Source organism: Symphalangus syndactylus, chromosome 14, assembly GCF_028878055.3.
Source record: "Symphalangus syndactylus isolate Jambi chromosome 14, NHGRI_mSymSyn1-v2.1_pri, whole genome shotgun sequence".
NCBI lineage: Eukaryota > Metazoa > Chordata > Mammalia > Primates > Hylobatidae > Symphalangus > Symphalangus syndactylus.
The window spans coordinates 88,963,326-88,983,107 of record NC_072436.2 but is presented as its reverse complement, the minus strand read 5'-3'; the positions used below and the strand labels follow the sequence as shown (position 1 = coordinate 88,983,107).

The 19,782-nt window shown below is 34.9% G+C and overlaps 1 long non-coding RNA gene across 1 annotated transcript in view; it reads left to right on the top strand.

Moving 5' to 3' along the window:
- Positions 1-19,782, top strand: part of LOC134732376 (uncharacterized) — a 1,392,928-nt gene that overhangs the window by 836,398 nt on the left and 536,748 nt on the right. Inside the window, exon 7 of the long non-coding RNA XR_010115476.1 lies at positions 3,982-4,021. This is a non-coding gene — a long non-coding RNA (uncharacterized lncRNA). The remainder of the gene's footprint in view (positions 1-3,981; positions 4,022-19,782) is intronic.

The window sequence follows — 19,782 nt, the reverse complement described above, 5'->3', positions numbered from 1 at the left end:
TAGCAGACAGTGATGATTTTCTAGTTTTCGGTCTGCTAAAGAATAAAGAAAAAAGTGAAGAAATTTAAATCAGCAAATCTTACTTATTTCAGTAAATGTTAATTTCACTACTGTGTAATAGGTATATTTATTAAATTATATATGTAGGCAAAAACAAGCAAACTAAAAGAAAACAAAAACACAACTATATCACTTGGAAACAAGTTTTAGTATCACTTGGTCTTTTGTAATCTTTCAATAGGCTTATAAAAGTGAGTGTATGTAGACTTCCACTTCAGTCCAGGAGGATTAACAGGTATTTGATTTGCCCTCACGTCTTAACTAGAAACCAGACAACTATATGAAACAATGGTTTTCAGTTATTGTACAGCAGGCAGTGCAGAACTGTGATCCCAGGCAGAAGGAAAATAAATGAGATAATTCCTATAATTGCAATAGTTTAGTTTCTTGAAGTAGTTTCCAGGTAACAACAGAAGAGAAACAAACCCAGAAATCTCTGTGAGTTGAGAAAAAAAAGGGGTTAGTGTTCGGGGATACTGAGGTGCTCATAATTTGTGGGACAGACCACTAGAGAAAAAGAAGCTTAACTAGGTGTAAGAACAGACCTTGAAAGGTTGTAACTGATCCCCAGTAACTCCACTGCATACCAGAACAAAGAGGGCAATATTATTTTAAAACTACCATACAGAAACAAATAATGAAAAATACAAAATGTACAGCATACAATGAAAATCACCAGGCATGTAAAGAAGCAGAAAGATAAGACCAATAATAAAGATAAAATTTAAGAAATGTAAACAAATCTAGAAATCACCATTGCAGTTAGCAGAGGACATAATAGCAGTGACTATAAATATGTTCCAAAAGTTCAAAGAAGTAAGTGAAAATAGGAACATGATGAAGAGAGAAATAGAATAGATAAAAAATAAAAAATTGAACTTTTAGATATAATAATGCAATATCTTTTAAAAGTATATTCGTGATCTTAAGAACAGATTAAATTATGTATTTCAAAAGAAAAAGTGGTAAACATGAAGTCATAGGAAAAAAGAAAACTATCCAACATAAAACATAAAGAGAATAGAACACCAAAAACTTGTGGGACAATTTCAAGTATAATTAGATCTACAGAATAAAGGGAGAGAGAGTCAGAAAAAAAATGTTTAAATAAATAATTGCCAAATTTTTTTTCAAATTTAATAAAATTCATAAACCCATGAATTCAAAAGCTCAACAAATTTGAAGCAGAAAAAAGAAGAAAAAGAAAACACTACTATGGCACATCCTGATTAAGTTGGTGAAAACCAGAGTTAAACAAAAGCCAAATCTACTCAGTCCAGAATTTTACATAACATAGCATATAGCTTGCAAACAAACCCAGCATAGCTTGACTCCTAAATAAACATATGGCATTAGATGTCATTTAATGATCACCCTTTAAAAAATATTGCTGTAACTTCAGTAAAGAGCATCTTTACTGAATACATACATGCTTAATATGAAGCAGATATATGTATCAGTGTAACTATCACCCTTAAATTGAATATACATCATTCCAGAAGGTTCTTTAAAAATTTATTTTTTTATATTTACATAGTAGGTGTGTATATTTTGGGAGTACATCAGATGTTATGATACAGGCGTGCAGTGTGAAATAAGCACACCATGGAGAATGGGGTATCCGAACCCTCAAACATTTATCCTTTGAGGTACAAACAATGCAATTACATCTTAAAGCTATTTAAAAATATACAATTAACGTACTATTGACTATAGTTACCCTATTGTTCTATCAAATAGTAGGTCCTATTCATTCTTTCTATTCTTTGTGCCCATTAACCATCTCCACCTTCCTCCCAACCACTGGTAACCATTCATCTACTCTCTACGTCCATGGGTTCCTTCATATCAAATCAATCAAAGCATGATTTGATTTTTAGATCCCATAAATGGGTGAAAACATGCAGTGTTTGTCTTTCTGTGCCTATTTCACTTAACGCAATGACGTCATTTCCATCCATGTTGTTGAAAATGACTAGATCTCTTTCTTTTTATGACTGAATACTGCTCCATTATGTTTATGTACCACATTTTCTTTATCTATTCATCTGTTGATGGACACCTAGGTTGCGTTCAAATCTTAGCTATTTATTGTAAACAGTGCTGCAACAAACATAGGAGTACAGATTTCTCTTTGATATACTGGTTTCCTTTCTTTTGGGTCTATATCCAGCAGTGAGATTGCTAGATCATATGGTAGCTCATTTTTCAGTTATTTCAGGAACCTCCAATCTGTTTTCCATAGCGGTGATACTAATTTATATTCCCACCAACAGTGTACGAGGGTTCCCTTTTCTCCACATTCTCTCCAGCATTTTTATTGCTTGTCTTTTGGATAAAAGACATTTTAACTGGGGTGAGATTGTATCTCCTTGAAGTTTTGATTTGCATTTCTCTGATGATCATTGATGTTGAGCACCATTTCATATGCCTGTTTGTCATTTGCATGTCTTCTCTTCAGAAATGTCTATTCAAATCTTTTGCCCATTTTTTGATTGGATTATTAGATTTTTTCCCTATAGAGTTGTTTGAGCTTCTTATATCATCTGGTTATTTATCCCTTGTCAGATGGGTAGTTTGCAAATATTTTTTCCCATTCTGTGGGTTGTCTCTTTACTTTGTTGGCTGTATTCTTTGCTATGCAGAAGCTTTTTATCTTGATGTGATCCCATGTGTCCAGGTTTGCTTTGGTTGTCTGTGCTTGTGGGGTGTTGTTCAAGAAGTCTTTGTCCAGACCAATGTCCTGGAGATTATCCCCAATGTTTTCTGGTAGTAGTTTCATAGTTTGAGATCTTAAGTGTTTAATCCATTTAGATTTGATTTTTTATATGATGAGAGATAGGGGTGTAGTTTCATTCATTTGCATATGACTATCCAGTTTTCCTAGCAGCATTTATTGAAGAGACTGTCTTTTTACTAGTGTATGTTCTTGGCACCTTTGTCAAAAATGAGTTTCCTGTAGGTGTGTTGATTTGTTTCTGAGTTCTCTCTTCTGTTCCATTCATCTATGTGCCTGTGTTTATGCCAGTACCATGCTGTTTTGGTTAATATATGTCTGTAGTATAATTTGAAGTCAGCTAATGTGATTCCTCCAGTTTTGTTCCTTTTACTTAGGATAGCTCTGTCTATTCTGGGCCTTTTGTGGTTCCATATATATTTTAGAATTTTTTTATTTCTTTGAAGATTGTCTTTGATATTTTGTGAGGGATTGCATAGAATCTGTAGGTTGCTTTGGGTAATATGGACATTTTAACAATATTGATTCTTCCAATTCATGAACATGAAATATGTTTCCATATTTTGGTGTCCTCTTCAATTTCCTTCATCAGTGTTTCATAGTTTATAGAGATCTTTCATATCTTTGATTAAGTCAACTCCTAGGTGTTTAATTTTACCTGTGGCTATTGTAAATGGGATTAATTTTTAAATTTCTTTTTCACATTGTTCACTGTTGGCATATAGAAATGCTACTGATTTTTGTATGTTAATTTTGTGTCCTGTAACTTTATTAAATTTATCAGTTCCTGTAGTTTTCTTTTTGAGTCTTTAGGTTTCTCCAAATATAACATCATATCATCAGCAAACAGGAATAATTTGACTTCTTCCTTTCCAATTTAGATGCCCTTTATATCTTTCTCCTGTTTAACTGTTCTAGCTAGGACTTCCAGTACTATGTTGGATAACAGAAGGTTCTCTTATAATCCTTCTCAGAGATAATAATTCTGCTTTCAAAAATTAAAGATTAAATTTTGTCTAGTCTCAAACATCATATGAATTAAATCATTTTATAATAACTTGTGTGTCTGTCTTCTTTCATTCAACATATTATCTGTGAGAATTATCTATGATTTTGCATTTTTCAGGAATACTTTTTGTTGATTTTATAAATGCACTAAAATTCATCCATTCTCTTTTTTGTAGATGTTTGAGTTGCTCCCAGTTTTATGCTACCATGAATGAGGTCAGTAGAAATATTTTTATACATACTTTTGGCTAATGTAGTCAATTAAGTTTTTGTGATGTATACCTAAACATGGCATTGTTGGATCATAAGGTAGAAGTGTGCCTAGGCTTAATAGACATTGTCAAGAGTTACTCACAGTAATTGAAGTAATTTGTATTTCTACCAACACTACATGAGAGTTTCGGTTTCTTCACTTTCTCACCAACAGTTGACATTGTCTGTCTTCTTAATTTTAGTTTTTGTTTTTCTCTTGGAGTAAGTTGATAAATCATTGAGATTTTACTTTGTGTTTTCTTGGTGCATAATCATGTCGAGCATATTTTATATGCTTATTGGCCATTTAGTTATCTCCCTTTTGCTTGTTCAAGTTTCCCATTTTTAAAGTGTATCTTTGGTCATTTAATTATGAATTTGTAGGATTCATTTATAACCTAGATATGTATTCTTTTTTAGATATATTTGTTTTATGTATCTTCTTCCAGTTTTTTTTTGGACTTACCCATTTCAGTGAACAAAAGATCTCGACTTCAAAGAAGTCCAATTTATCAACATTTTGGTTTTGGAGTGAGCGTATTTCTGTTCTGTTTAACAAATATTTGTTCACCCAAGTTCACTGAATTATTTTCCTATATATTCTTGAAGATTTATTGTTTTACCTTCCATAGACCTGTAGATCTATTTTCCATTTCAGATTAATTTTTACATATGGCATAAGGAATGAGTAAAAAATTATTTGATTTTCTATAAGGTCATCTAATTGTTCCAGCACTATTTACTTAAAAGATTATTTTTAAAATATTCAGCTGATGTTACCCCTATTTTATAAATCATGTGAATATATATTTATACAGTAGTCCCCCCTTATCTGCAGGATATCTGTGAAGGATTTTTAATTTTTTCCTAATATATAGAAATAAAATTGAATTCTGGATATTTACTTCTAATCTAATGACTATAGTAATTTGACTCAGGGATAGACTGTTTGGATTTAGATCAATTGACATTTGCTGAACTTCTCAAATCCACAAAGTCATGTCTTTGATCAAATTAGATATTATTTAGTCAATATTTTTAAAATGTGGTTTCTGGCCTATGCTCTCTGTTATCCCATTATTAAACTCCAATTATAAGTAGGTTAGATATTTTGGCTGTATGGTATTATTTTTCTCATATTTTAAATATTTTTCTTACTTTTCTTTACACTTTTTTTTTGTGATATAGTGTGCTTGCGGAGACTTTGCATTATCATGTTCCTGTAAAGATTGTTGAGTTTCTATTTTGGTTTGTAGGGTTTTGTCTTGTTTTATTTTAAAATTGAAATATGAGGGTTTCATCTTGATTCTATTGATGCTTTGTTAGAGGCTATTGAGGCTATGTTAGAGTGGTTCTATTTTAGCTTTGCCTTTACATCTAAGGCACAATCATTTAGAGGTCACAACTGAATACCTATTGTCTTTTGTATTGCATGTAAATTCTACTGGACCTGGATTCCAACATATACCATGTCTTGTGCAACCTCTGTCCTTTGCTAGGTCTTCTAGCTGTCTGTTCTATGTGTGTGAAGCTTAGGAGTCAATCAAGGTTGGGAGAGAATTTTTTATACAGGTTTTTAGAGAATTTTTCTCTGCTACTCTTTCCTGCATATCAAGTTCCAGCCACATTGGCAAGCCAGAACTCTGTATTTCCTTTGACCAATAAACTTCCACTTTCTATGAAAAATGTATTTAAAAATGCAGTTAAAGAGAAATTCAATGTGAATATTAATCTCCTCTTGTGTGCTTCGTTTGTATTAATTACTAGTGCTTTCTGATGGTAACAAAAGTTTGGTTTGGTCCAGCTTTCGTAATTGCCCGGGATGGAGGAGTCAGTCTGATAGAGCTACTTTTTCATGGCCCATATTAGTTTTTCAAAGTATACAAAATATACTGCAAATAATTGCAAACAACACACTCATGCTAAGCTAATTGACATTTGTCTAATTTGTAGAAACAGTAAGAGGCTTCAGTGTTTATTGCAAACACTTTATATCAAATACCTCAGTGATTGCTGAATCTCAAGACTAAAACCACCAATAAAAGTAAACATTTTGTATTTCAGAATTAAGACCCAAACCTATATGCTCATACTCACCTTAAGTAGTCAATATTAATTAATTTATTCATTCCTTGTTAAATTAATATTTGTTGATAAACTACCAGTTGCCAAGTAATCTTCAAAAGTGTGTGAAACAACTAGAAAAGAGAGATCAAATTGATAAACTGCATCACAGTTAAGTTTAATTCTACTGTGCGAGATGTCTTATCATTATAGATGTCAAAAATAAATGTATCCTTATGTTTTAGAGCAAGAATTAACCCTCAGAAAAGTAAATAGGTGAAAGATTAAGTAATAAGAAACTGTAGAATACTCTAGCAAATAGGAAATTTTTTAAATATTATAATGTCATACATTGTTAGAAATGTAAAAATATATACACACAGATGAGAAGCTAAATCTTTATTTCAAGAAAATAGTAGGCTGGGCGTGGTGGCTCCTGCCTGTAATCCCAGCACTTTGGGAGGCCCAGGCGGGCAGATCAAGGGGTCAGGAGTTCGAGACCAGCCTGAACAACTTGGTGAAATCTTGTCTCTACTAAAAATACAAAAATTAGCTGGTTGTGGTGTCACATGGCTGTAATCCCAGTTACCCAGGAGGCTGAGGCAGGAGAATTGCTTGAACCCGGGAAGTGGAGGTTGCAGAGAGCGGAGGTCCTACCACTGCACTCCAGCCTGGGTGACAAAAAAACATAATATGAGTACAGTTGTTCTCAAGGAAAATCAGGCAATATACATATCCACATTTTAATAATATTTATAGCCTTTGAAACGATAATTTCATTTTCAAGAATTATCTTAAAAACTATCTGATATGTACAAATATACATACAAAATCATGTTCATCTGACCATTATTTATAATGATAAAAATAAAAAGCCACCTAATAAATATTTTCAAGGGACTAGCTATGTGATGAGACTATTTGCATGTATTCTCAAAATACAGCTAAGATTATGAGAACATTCTGGACATAGAATGTAAAGTAAAATAAGGTATCAAAAAATATTTTCACTATTGTTGTCATTCCTATATTTATATTTTAACAAAAAAAATCGTTAAAAAGTGTGTTTGATTACCCCACCCCCACCTTGTATTAGGAATGTTCACTATATGATGATGTAATAAGTAATTTTTATTATGTAATAAGTAATGTAATAAGTAATGATGTAATTTTTATGATCTTTTTTTCATTTTTTTTACTTCAATAGGTTTTTGGGGAACAGGTGGTTTTTGGTTACATGAATAAGTTCTTTAGTGTACACCGTACCCAATGTGTAGTCTTCTATCCTTTCCCACCACTCACCCTTTTCCCCTGGGTCCCCAAAGTCCAATATATCATTCTTATGCCTTTGAGTCCTCATAGCTTAGCTTCCACATATGAATGAAAACATAGGATGCTTGTTTTTCATTTCTGAATTACTTCACTTAGAATAGTAGTCTCCAGTTTCATCCAGGTTGCTGTAAATGACATTATTTCACTCCTTTTATGACTGAGTAGTATTCCATGATATTTATATATGTGTGCGTATGTGTATATGCACCACATTTTCTTCATCCACTTGTTGATTGATGGACATTTGAGCTGGTTTCATACTTTTGCAATTCCAAATTATGCTCTTATAAGCATGTGTGTGCAAGTATCTTTTTTGTATAATGACTTCTTTCCATCTGGGTAGATATCTAGTACTGGGATTACTGGATGAAATGGTAGATCTACTTTTAGTAGGAATCTCCACACTCTTTTCCACAGTGGTCACACTAGTTTACATTCCCTCCAACAGTGTAAAATTGTTCCCTTTTCACCTCATCCACACCAACATCTATTTTTTTTAAATTTTTTGATTATGGCCTTTTTTGTAGAAGCGAGGTGGTATCACACTGTGATTTGGGTTTCCATTTCCCTGATAATTAGTGATGTTGAGCATTTTTCTATGTGCTTCTTAGCCATTTGTATATCTTCTTTTGAGAATTGTCTATTCATGATGGGATTTTTTTTTTCTTGCTGGTTTGTTTGATTTCCTTGTAGATTTTGGATATTAGTCCTTTGTTGGATGTATAAATTGTGAAGATTTTCTCCCACTCTATGGGTTGTCTCTTAACTCTGCTGATTATTATTTTTTTTTTTTACTATGTAGAAGCTTTTTTGTTTAATTCAGTCCCATCTATTTATGTTTGCTTTTGTTCCATTTGCTTTTGAGTTCTTGGTCATGAAGTCTTTGCCAAAGCCAATGTACACAGGGGTTTTTCCAATGTTATCTTCTAGAATCTTTATGGCTTCAGGTCTTAGATTTATGTCTTTGATCCATTTTGAGTAGAGTTTTGTATATGGTGAGAAATGAGGATCCAACTTCATTCTTCTACATGTGGCTTGCCAATTATCCCAGCACCATTTGTTGAACACAGTGTTTTTTCCCAACTTTATGTTTTTGTTTACTTTGTTGAAGATCAGTTGGCTGTAAGTATTTGGGTTTATTTCTGAGTTCTCTATTCTGTTCCATTTGTCTATGTGCTTATTTTTATACCAGTACCATACTGTTTTGGTGGCTATGACCTTATAGTATAGTTTCATGTCAGGTAATGTGATGCCTCCAGATTTTTTTTTTTTGCTTAGTCTTGCTTTGGCTATGTGGGCTCTTTTTTGGTTCCATATGAATTATAGGATTGTTTTCTCTAATTCTGTGATGAATTATGGTGGCATGTTGATGGGAATTGCATTGAATTTACAGATGGCTTTTGGCGGTGTGGTCATTTTCACAATATTGATTGTACCCATCCATGAGCATGGGGTGTGTGTTTCTTTTGTTTGTGTTGTATATGATTTCTTTCAGCAGTGTTTTCTAGTTTGTGCAAGTAGAGTTCTTGCACATCGTTGGTTAGGTATATTCCTAAGTATTCTTTTTTTTTTTTTTTGCAGCCATTGTGAAAGGGGTTGAGTTCTTGATTTGAGTCTCAGCTTGGTCACTGTAGGTGTATAGCAGAGCTACTGATTTGTGGACATTAATTTTGTATCCTGAAACTTCAATGAATTCATTTCCCAGTTTTTTTAACAGTTACATTTTATTGTTATCTCTGCTAAATTTATGTTTTTATATATTTTTAAAGCAGCAACATATTTAGTTAAGAAGTTCAAAAGTATAAATCAGTCATGGAGGTCTAAAGGGATTTTTAGTTGTGGCAATACATATTTGTTTGGTTACCAAAGAGATACTTTATTGAATTCTGCATTTTAAAGGTAGTGACAAGATTTTGCGTATCTTCCAAAATGTTAAAGTAAGGGCCCAGGTTTTAAGAAACCTTATTATTCATTCTACAGCTTCCACTGACAAAGGTATTATCTACTATCTTTCTATCTCCACATTGTCTCCAGCATCTGTTGTTTCCTGACTTTTTAATGATCGCCATTCTAACTGGCATGAGATGGTATCTTATTGTGGTTTTGATTTGCATTTCTCTAATGACCAGTGATGATGGTGAGCATTTTTTCATATTTCTGTTGGCTGCATAAATGTCTTCTTTTGAGAAGTGTCTCTCTGTTCACATCGTTTGCCCACTCTTTGATGGGGTTGTTTGTTTTTTCTTGTAAACTTGTTTAAGTTCTTTGTAGATTCTGGATATTAGCCCTTTGTCAGATGGATAGATTGCAAAAATTTTCTCACATTCTGTAAGTTGCCTGTTCACTCTGATAATAATTTCTTTTGCTGTGCAGAAGCTCTTTAGTTTAATTAATTTAGTTTAATTGTCAATTTTTGCTTTTGTTGCAATTGCTTTTGGTGTTTTAGTCATGAAGTCTTTGCCCATGCCTATGTCCTGAATATGTAGCCATGAGGAAATATACTTATTATTACCATCTCTAGCTGAAGTAAAGCTAAAGGAGAAAATATGATTATAAGTATTTGTAAGTATTTTGGTATGATGCTAGTTGTTTTTTAATGTCTTCTCTGCCTTGCTATAGCTAACCAAACTAGCTAAATCTTGTCATTTAAATAGGTGGCCTTAGTTATATAGCATGGCATTTAGCTTAATAATTTCAATTTCCTTCATTCATTCTACTAAATTGCTCCAACTGTAATATTACTACACTGTACTTTACATGAGGAGCAATATTATAGCATTCAAAACAAGTATTTACTCTGTTTTATCTTTCATGGGTTTTTCAAAAAAGAACACAACTTATTAACAAGTAGTCAAACGTAACATGCAAATGCTTTTTTTCATCATGATTTTTAAGTATGTTCTGGCTCCCAATATGACAATTTTGCCTACTGAAATTTTCATTCCAGCCTAAGGTATTTGGTAGAAAGATGCTTAAAACTTACTTCTGAGTGACATTGGCTCAATTGCCCAGTTTGCAGGAGACAACCAAAGCTAACCTTTATTATCATGTTTTACTGTTTATAAAATGCTTCATATGTGGTCCTATTTGATTCCAGGATCCTTTTTTTTTTTTTTTTTTTTTTTTTTTTTTGAGACAGAGTCTCGCTCTGTCAACAAGGCTGGAGTGCAGTGGCGCGATCTCGGCTCACTGCAAGCTCCGCCTCCCGGGTTCACGCCATTCTCCTGCCTCAGCCTCCCAAGTAGCTGGGACTACAGTCACCTGCCACCACGCCCGGCTAATTTTTTTGTATATTTTTAGCAGAGACAGGGTTTCACCGTGTTAGCCAGGATGGTCACGATCTCCTGACCTCGTGATCCACCCGCCTCGGCCTCCCAAAGTGCTGGGATTACAGGCATGAGCCACCACACCTGGCCTGATTCTAGGATCTTAAATCCCATTTCACAGAAAAGAGGCAGTGACAAAAATTTATCTGTGCATACAATTAATTAGTGAGAGGACAGGGACTTGAATCTGTGTTTTCAAAACTCAGTATCCTGTTTTTGTATTAGTCAATGCACTTTACCCTGCAGTCTTATAGCCTATGCCCTTGTCATAAAACTCCTTTGCCTGACTACGTTTACTGTGTATGTATGTAAAGAAGCTGGTATCAAATCCTCCCATTATGAGCATGGTAAAAATCCCAGCACTTTCAAATGTTCACTGTTCATAAATATTCATTAATTGGAAACTACTACCAAAACATGCTGGATTTTATTAGGCTCTGAAGTATAAAAAGGAGAGAGAACTCAGATGCATGAGGAAAACTGCCCTTCTGAAAATGCTACAGGTAACTGTAATTCCTTAGACAGTAACAGTTTCCAGGTTTATCTACATGGAACTCTACAATCCCAGAATGAACATATTCCTATAAAATGAAGTGTCCTAGAAGCAAAGAAAAAGAGGAAAAAGATTCTGGCACTGGTGGGTTGGTCATAATCCTAAAGAGGTGCAATTGACCTAGAGAAAACTTTGATATGGAAAATAGCTCAGATTTATCCCAATGCCTCTCACAGTTAGCTCTTTTACTAAATGGGCCTATTTATCTCAATATTTCCAGGATAATTGTGGCTCAGTGATAAATAGTAAAGCACCATCTGCACATAAAATCGTTTTATGTTCCGATTCTCTTATTATTGTATCTTGATGCTAACGCTATTCTTAAGGCCATGTATGCACTGGTAAAGAAGTAGGTGCATACTTCTTGTTGACTTTTGGTTAAATTTACAACACTAAAAGTATATTTCCTAATTTTACCTCTTGTGGGAAATTCATCTTCCGGGAAAATTAACAAAAAGTAAGGATCTGTGGTCCACCACAAGTAACAGCTCCAGTTTACTTGTACTGGGGTTGTATACATAATTTAGACAGTATAGATAGTTAAATGATTTAGGTGGCAGAATACTAAAGATGTAACTTATAGGTAACTTGTTTGTAAAATTGTATAGTACTTTCAAGTAATTTTGAATTGCGTGACACTGACAGTCAGGGAAAAGAAAATGCATGAATGTGATAAACCGTTTTCATGTTATTTATGACCAAATGGGGAATTTAACCGTTGTGATATTCCACCAAAATAACTCAGCGCATTGATAACCATAGTGTATTTTATTTCTTATTATGAAGGAGGAACAGTATTTCGTGCTAAATTTTGTTAATACTGAGTTCAGATGTGTTATCAGTATAATTCATATCCTTCTATGGGGCAATGACTTTCAACACAGGGCTGAGGGTACATACATTGTCATAAATCTTGTATATCTTTGTTGAAGTATCTGAATTTCCATTTCGCAAAAAAGTACAGATGTGCAGATGCATTGATCAACTTATTAAAGATTTTTTTGTTGTTGTTTTATGTCTGTATTGACTTTTCTTTTCTCTCATGCTTAAAAGTTACTATTCTATACGTTTATAGGATGGGAGGCCATACTTCACTATTTATTATCTCCTGTTCCTCATTTCTTTGTGTGGGTATTTGCTAAATGGAAACAGCTTGAGCATTACCTTCATAAACTTTCTTTTCATGTGCCATTAGGCTTCAGCATCATTCATGGGTTAATTCATTCATTTATTTTAAAAGAAATCTCCTAAGTATATTCTGTACTATGTATGTTGATAAGCAGATACACTTCTCTGTAAAAAATTCTTAAGACCTTGTGCTATAAATATGATAACCTCTATTTTACAAAACAGAAAGGAGGACCAGAAAACTTAAGTAATTTGCCCAGAGACACATATCCAGTGAATGAGAAAGAATCAACTAGAAAGTTAGTCTTCCAAAATTAAGACTAGGGTTCTTTTAATCATTTCCAGTTGCTTCAAATGAATGCTACAATTATATTCAGACATTTCTTTATGATGGGAGAATTAAAAGTGAATGCTTAAGGTCTTAGAATACAGAAAATAGGTAGAAGAATATTCTTCAAATTTTAGTGGGCAGCAGTAACTACTACAGACCTAGCTAGGGCACAAATTCCAGAGAAAAGGCATCAGTAAAATGGCAAAGAGGTGGCTCTAAGCCCTTGTGCCCTTATAGAAAAATAGATATAAAATATATGTATATACACATATATATGTATACACACACACACACACACACACACACACACAAAGGCAGAAATGTCAGTATCAACGTTGTCAGAACTTTGGAAAATATTCAAAGGTTTACAAAAACCTTGCCTTTTTTAATAAAGAAAATGCCAACTTGAAAACAGTAGGAAAGCTTTCCCATATTTAAACATTCCCTTGCCTCACTGTTTCCCTAGAATGTCAGCAATCTGGAAGTAATGATAGCCCATGTTTCCAGTGTGGAATTCTGGTCCAGCTTCTGGACCAAGAAGAGCAGATCTTATTTGTTCTTGTCTGTTCTAACATGTCTGGAGCCACCTAAAGCATTGACACAAGTGCTCACCTTTGTTTTGCCTGTATCAGAACTCAGGCCAGAAAAGTGGTGTGCTTAGGTAGAAAATGCTGCAAGGTGAAATAACCTGAAAATGACTGAGACAAAAGATTATGGTTGAGAAATACAATAGATTAAAGAAAAAGAAAGCATTGGAAGTAAAGCTGGGAAGATTCTTTGAGAAATTAGGGCATTCCAAAGCCCCAGTGTATACAGGAGAAATTAGAAAGCTATGTATACCAAACAACAGAACCCCATAATATGTAACACAAAAGAGCCAGCATTATAGGGAGAAATTGAATAGGCAGATCTATAATTATATTTGGAGATCTCAATATACCACTTCCAGTAATTAATAATCCTTCTATGGGCCAATAGTTAATAAACTATCTAGATAAAAGAGCAATAAGGAAATAAAGGACTTTACCAACACTACAAACAAAGTAGATCTAGTGGACATATATGGAATACTCTCCCCAATGACAGCAGAATACACTTTCTTGTCAAGTGGATCTGAAACATTCTCCAGAATAGATGGTACACAAGTTAGGCCACAGAGAAGTCTCACTAAATTTAAAAAGATTAAAATCATACCGAGTATCTTCTGTAATAACAATGGGATAAAGCTAGACATAAATAACAGAAATAAAAGTGAAACATTTACAAATATGTAGAAATTAACTCTCTTAAACAACCAGTGGGTTGAAGAAGAAATCAAAGAAAATTAGAAAATACATAAAGACAAATAAAAATTAAAACATAACATACCAAATCTTATGGGATACAGTGAAAGCAGTGCTCAGAGGGAAAATGGTAGCTGTAAACAGTTATATTAAAAAATAAAGATCTCAAATCTATAATATTATACTTTGAGGAACAAGAAAGAGATGATCAAACTAAACTGAACATTAGCAGAAATAAGGGAATAACAGGGATTAGAGGAGAGTTAAGAAAAATGGAAAATGGAAAAACAGTATTGTGGACAGGGCAAGATGGTGGAACAGAAGCCTACACCATTGATCTTCCCAGCAGGAACACAACATTTTAACAAGTATCTGCACGTAGAAAAGCACCATCACAAGAACCAAAAATCAGGTGACAATTATAGTACCTGATTTTAGTTTTATATCTCTGAAAAAGGCATAGAAGACAGTTGGAGAGACAGTCTTGTACAGCCGAAGCCACCCCTTCCCCGTCCCCTGGCAGCAGCTGTGTGGCATGGAAAAAGAATCTATTCTTTTGTGGGAGAGAGGGCACAGTGGCTGGGGGACTTTACATTGAACTCAGTACTGCCCTGTCACAGTGGAAAGCAAAGTCCAACACCCACGCCCAGAAGGAGCATTTGGGCCATACCTGGCCAGAGGGGAATCAATCACCCATCCCAGCAGTCAGAGCTCGAGTTTCTTGGGAAGTCTTGCTACCATGGGCCAAAGCGCTCTGTAATCCTACATAAACTTGAAAGGCAGCCTAGGCCACAAAGACTGCAAATCCTAGAAAATCCTAGTGCTGGGCTGTGCTCAGACCTGGTGAACTAGGATGGCGTGTGACCTAGGGAGACAACAGCTTAGGTGGCTGGTGGAAGGCTTGTGCCACCCCTCCTCTAACCTCAGGCAGTGAAGCTCACAGCAGCAAAAGTTTTGCCATTTTGCCTTCTTTCTGCTTACAAGGAGGAGAGTGAAGAGTAAAGAGAACTTTTTTCTTGTATCTTGGATACCAGCTCAGACACAGTAGGATAAGGCACCAGGCAGAGTCACTAGGCCCCCCATTCTAATCCCTAGCTTCTGGATGACATGTCTAGGTACATACACTGTGGGCCAAAAGGGAACTCACTGCCTTAAGGGAAGGACCCAGTTCTGGCAGGACTCATCACCTGATGTCTGAAGAGTCCTGAATTACCAGCAGTGATACCAAGAGTTGGCTTTGGGTTCTGAGGTATGCTGACTTCAGATATGACCCAGCACATTTCCAGCTGTGGTGGCTATGGTGAAAGACCCCTTCTGTTAGAGAAAAGCAGAGGGAAAATTAAAAGGGACTTTGTCTTACACCTCAGGTATCAGCTTGACCACAGTAGAGTAGAGCATCAAGCAGGCTCGTGGTGTCCCCAAGCCCAGGCCTATGCTCTTAGACAGCATTTCTGAACTGGCCCTGGTTCAGAGGGGAGACCACTACCCTGAAGGATGAACCCTAGACCTGGCAGTATTCACCACAAGCTGACTAAAGAGCCCTTGGGTCCTAAGTGAACATCATTGGTGGCCTGGCAGAATCCCTGGTGGGCCAGTGATTGTGCTGCCTGCAGAGAGAGGCTCCTCTGCCTATGGAAGGGGGAAGGAAAAATGTGAAGGACTTTGTATTATGTTTTGAGTGCCAGCTTAGCTACAGTAGAATGGAATATTAGGTAAAATTCTAAGATTGTTTATTCCAATGACAGGTTACCAGACAGCATCTCTGAACCCGCCCAGGGCCTGAGGGAACTAAACACCCTGAGGGAGAGGAAACAAACCTGGCTGGCTTCACTACCTGCTGATCGTAGAGCCCTAAGACCTTGAGTGAATCTAGATGGTAACCAGGTAGTGGTTGGAGAGGGCCTTGAGTGAGATCCACCACATTTAACTCCCAAAAAAAACTACGTCAAGGCATTTAATAATCAAACTCCCAAAGGTCAAGGATTTAAAAAGGTTCCTAAAATCAGCAAGAGAAATAAACAAGTAACATACAATGGAGCTCCAATACATCTGACAGCAAACTTTTCAGTGGAAACCTTAAAGACCAGATGAGAGTGGCATGACATATTTAAAGTGCTGAAAGAAAAAGTCCTTTACCCTAGAATAATATATAAGGTGAGAATATCTTTGAAGTATAAAAGAGAAATAAAGACTTTCCCAGACAAACAGAAGCTGAGGGATTTTGTAAACACCAGATCTGTCCTACAAGAAATGCTAAGGCAGTTATTTTATCTGAAAGAAAAGAATTTTAGTGAGCAAGAAGATATCATTTGAAGTTACAAAACTCACAGATAATAGTAAGCATATGGAAAAATACGGAATATTTTATAATCCCAGCACTTTGGGAGGCCGAGGCGGGTGGATCACAAGGTCAGGAGATCGAGACCACGGTGAAACCCCATCTCTACTAAAAATACAAAAAATTAGCCGGGTGAGGTTGCGGACGCCTGTAGTCCCAGCTACTCCAAGAGGCTGAGGCAGGAGAATGGCGTGAACCCGGGAGTCAGAGCTTGCAGTGAGCCGAGATCATGCCACTGCACTCCAGCCTGGGCGACAGAGTGAGACTCCGTCTCAAAAAAAAAAAAAAAAAAATACAGAATATTATAACACTGTAATTGCAGTGTGTAAAGTCCTCTTTTCTTAAGTGGAAGGAGTAAATGGTGGACTAACTAAAAAAAGGCTACAACCACTTTTCAAGACATAGACATTACAATAAGACACAAAGAGAAACTGGGAAACTATAAAATATTAAAAAGCAGAGGTATGAAAATGAAGTGCAGAGTTTTTATTAGTTTTCTTTCTGTTTGTTTCTTTGCTTATGCAATCAGTGTTGTCATCGATTTTAAATAATGGGTTGTAAGATTATATTTGCAATTCTCATGGCTACCTCAAATTGAAAAACATAATGGATAAATAAAAAATAAAAGGCAAATAATTAAATTATGCCACCACAGAAAATCACCTTCACTAAAAGGAAGACAGGAAGGACTGAAAGAAAAAAGAGAAGACCACAAAACAACCAGAAACTCAGTAACAAAATAGCAGGAGTAGCTCCCTACTTATCAATAATAACATTAAATGTAAGTGGGCTAAACTCTCAAATAAAAACACAAGAGTCGCTAAATGGATGAAACAAAAAAGATGCAATGATCAGCTGCCTATGAGAAATAATCCATCTATAAATATACACAAATAAAGAGATGGGAAAATATATTACATGACAATGGAAACAGAAGAAAGCAGGAGTAGCTATGTTTATATCAGACAAAATAGACTTTAAGACAAAAACTGTAACAAGAGGCATTATACCATTTATATAGTAATAAAAGCTTCAATTGAGCAAAAGGGCATAACAGTTATAAATATGTATGCACCTGACACTGGAGCACGCAGATATATAAAGCAAGTATTATTATAACCAAAGAGGGAGATAGACTCCAATACAGTAATAGATGGAGTCTTCAACAGCCCACTTTCATTATTGAACAGATTATCCAGACAGAATATCAACTAAGAAACATCAGACTTAATCTATTCTATACAACAAATGTACCTAATAGATATTTATGGAACATTGTAATCTATAGCTGCAGAATATATATTCTTCTCCACAGCACATGGATCATTCTCAAAAATAGACCATATGTTAGGTGAAAAAAAACAGGTCTTAAAAGCTGTATATGACTGACATACAGCTAAAATCATGTTGAATGGGGAAAACTTGAAAACCATTTCTCTGAGATGTAGAACATCACAAAGAAGCCCACTTTCACCACTGTTATATTACAGTACTAGAAGTCCTTGCTAGAGCAATCAGACAAGAGAAGGAAATAATAGGCATGCAAATTGGAAAGGAAAAAGAAATATTAGTCTTTTTTTGCAGATTATATGATCATATAGTTGAAAACACCTAAAGACTCCACACACACACACACACACACATACACAAAACAAACTTATTAGAACCGATAAACAAATTCAGTAAAGTTGCATGACACAAAATAAACATACAAAAATCAGTAGCATTTCTGAATGGCAACAACAAACAATCTGAAAAAATAAGAAAATAATCTCATTTACAATAACTACAAATAAATTTAAATATCTAGAAATTAACCAATGTGAACAGTCTCTACAATGAAAACTATATAACACTGATGAAATAAATTGAAGACACCAAAAAATGAAAAGCAATTCCAGGTTCATTAATTGGAAGAATCAATATTGTTAAAATGCTCATACTGCCCAAAGCAATCTACAGCTTTATTGCAAAACTTATCAGAGTAACGACTTTCTTCAGAGAAAAAAAATCCTAAAATTTATATGAAACCATAAAAAAACCAGAATAGCCAAAGCTATCCTAAGCAAAAAGAGTAAAACTGGAGGAATCACATTAGCTGACTTCAAATTATACTATAGACATATAGTAAGCAAAACAGCATGCTACTGTCATAAAAAACAGACACATAGACCAACGGAACAGAATAGAGAATCCAGAAACAAATCAACACACTTAACAGTGAACTCATTTTTTACAAAGAGGCCAATAACATCCACTGGTAAAGAGACAGTCTCTTCAAAAATGGTACTGAGAAAACTGGGGATTAATATAAAGTAGAAGAAAACTAGACTCTGTCTCTTGCCATCTACAAAAACTAAATCTAAATGGATTAAAGACTTACATCTAAATTCTCACAAACTATGAAACTACTACAAGAATACATAGGGGAAACTCTTTGGGACTTTGGTCTGTGCAAAGACTTCTTGAGCAATACCCCCCAAGCACAGGCAACCAAAGCAAACATGGACACATGGAATCACATCAAGTTAAAAAGGTAATAATCAACAGAGTGAAGACACAACTAACAGAATGGGAGAAAATATTTTCAAACTACTCATCTGACAAGGGATTAAGAACTACAATATATAAGGGGCTCAAACAACTCGATAGGAAAAAAAAATCTATCTGATTTTAAAATGGGCAAAAAATTTGAATATATATTTCTAAAAGAAGACATATGAATGACAAACAGGCGTATAAAAAAGTGCTCACTATTATTGATCATTAGGGAAATGTAAATCAAAACTACAATGAGAGATATCATCTCAATCTAGTTAAAATGGCTTTACTCAAGAGACAGGCAATAAATAATAAATGCTGGAGAGGATATTGACAAAAAAGAACCCTCATACACTGTTGGTGCGAATGTAAATTAGTACAACCACCATGGAAAACAGTTTGAAGTTTCCTCAAATAATTAAAAATAGAGCTAGCATATGATCCAATAATTTCACTGCTGAGTGAAAGGGAATCAGTATGTTGCAGAGATCTGCACCCTCATGTTGATTGCAGCATTGTTCACAACAGTCAAGATTTGGAAGCAACTTAAAGGTCCATCAAGAGATGAACAGATAAAGAAAATGTGGTACTTATGCACAACGGAGTACTATGGAGCCATAAGGAGAATGAGATTCTGTCATTTACAACAACATGGATGGAACTGAAGGTCGTTATGTCAAGTGAAATAAAACAGGCAGACAAATGTCACATGTTCTCACTTATTTGTGAGACATAAAATACAAAATAGACGTTCTTCTGGATGGTTACCAGAGGCTGGGAAGGATGGTGGGTATGTGTGGGGGGCAGTTAGGATGGTTAATGGATACAA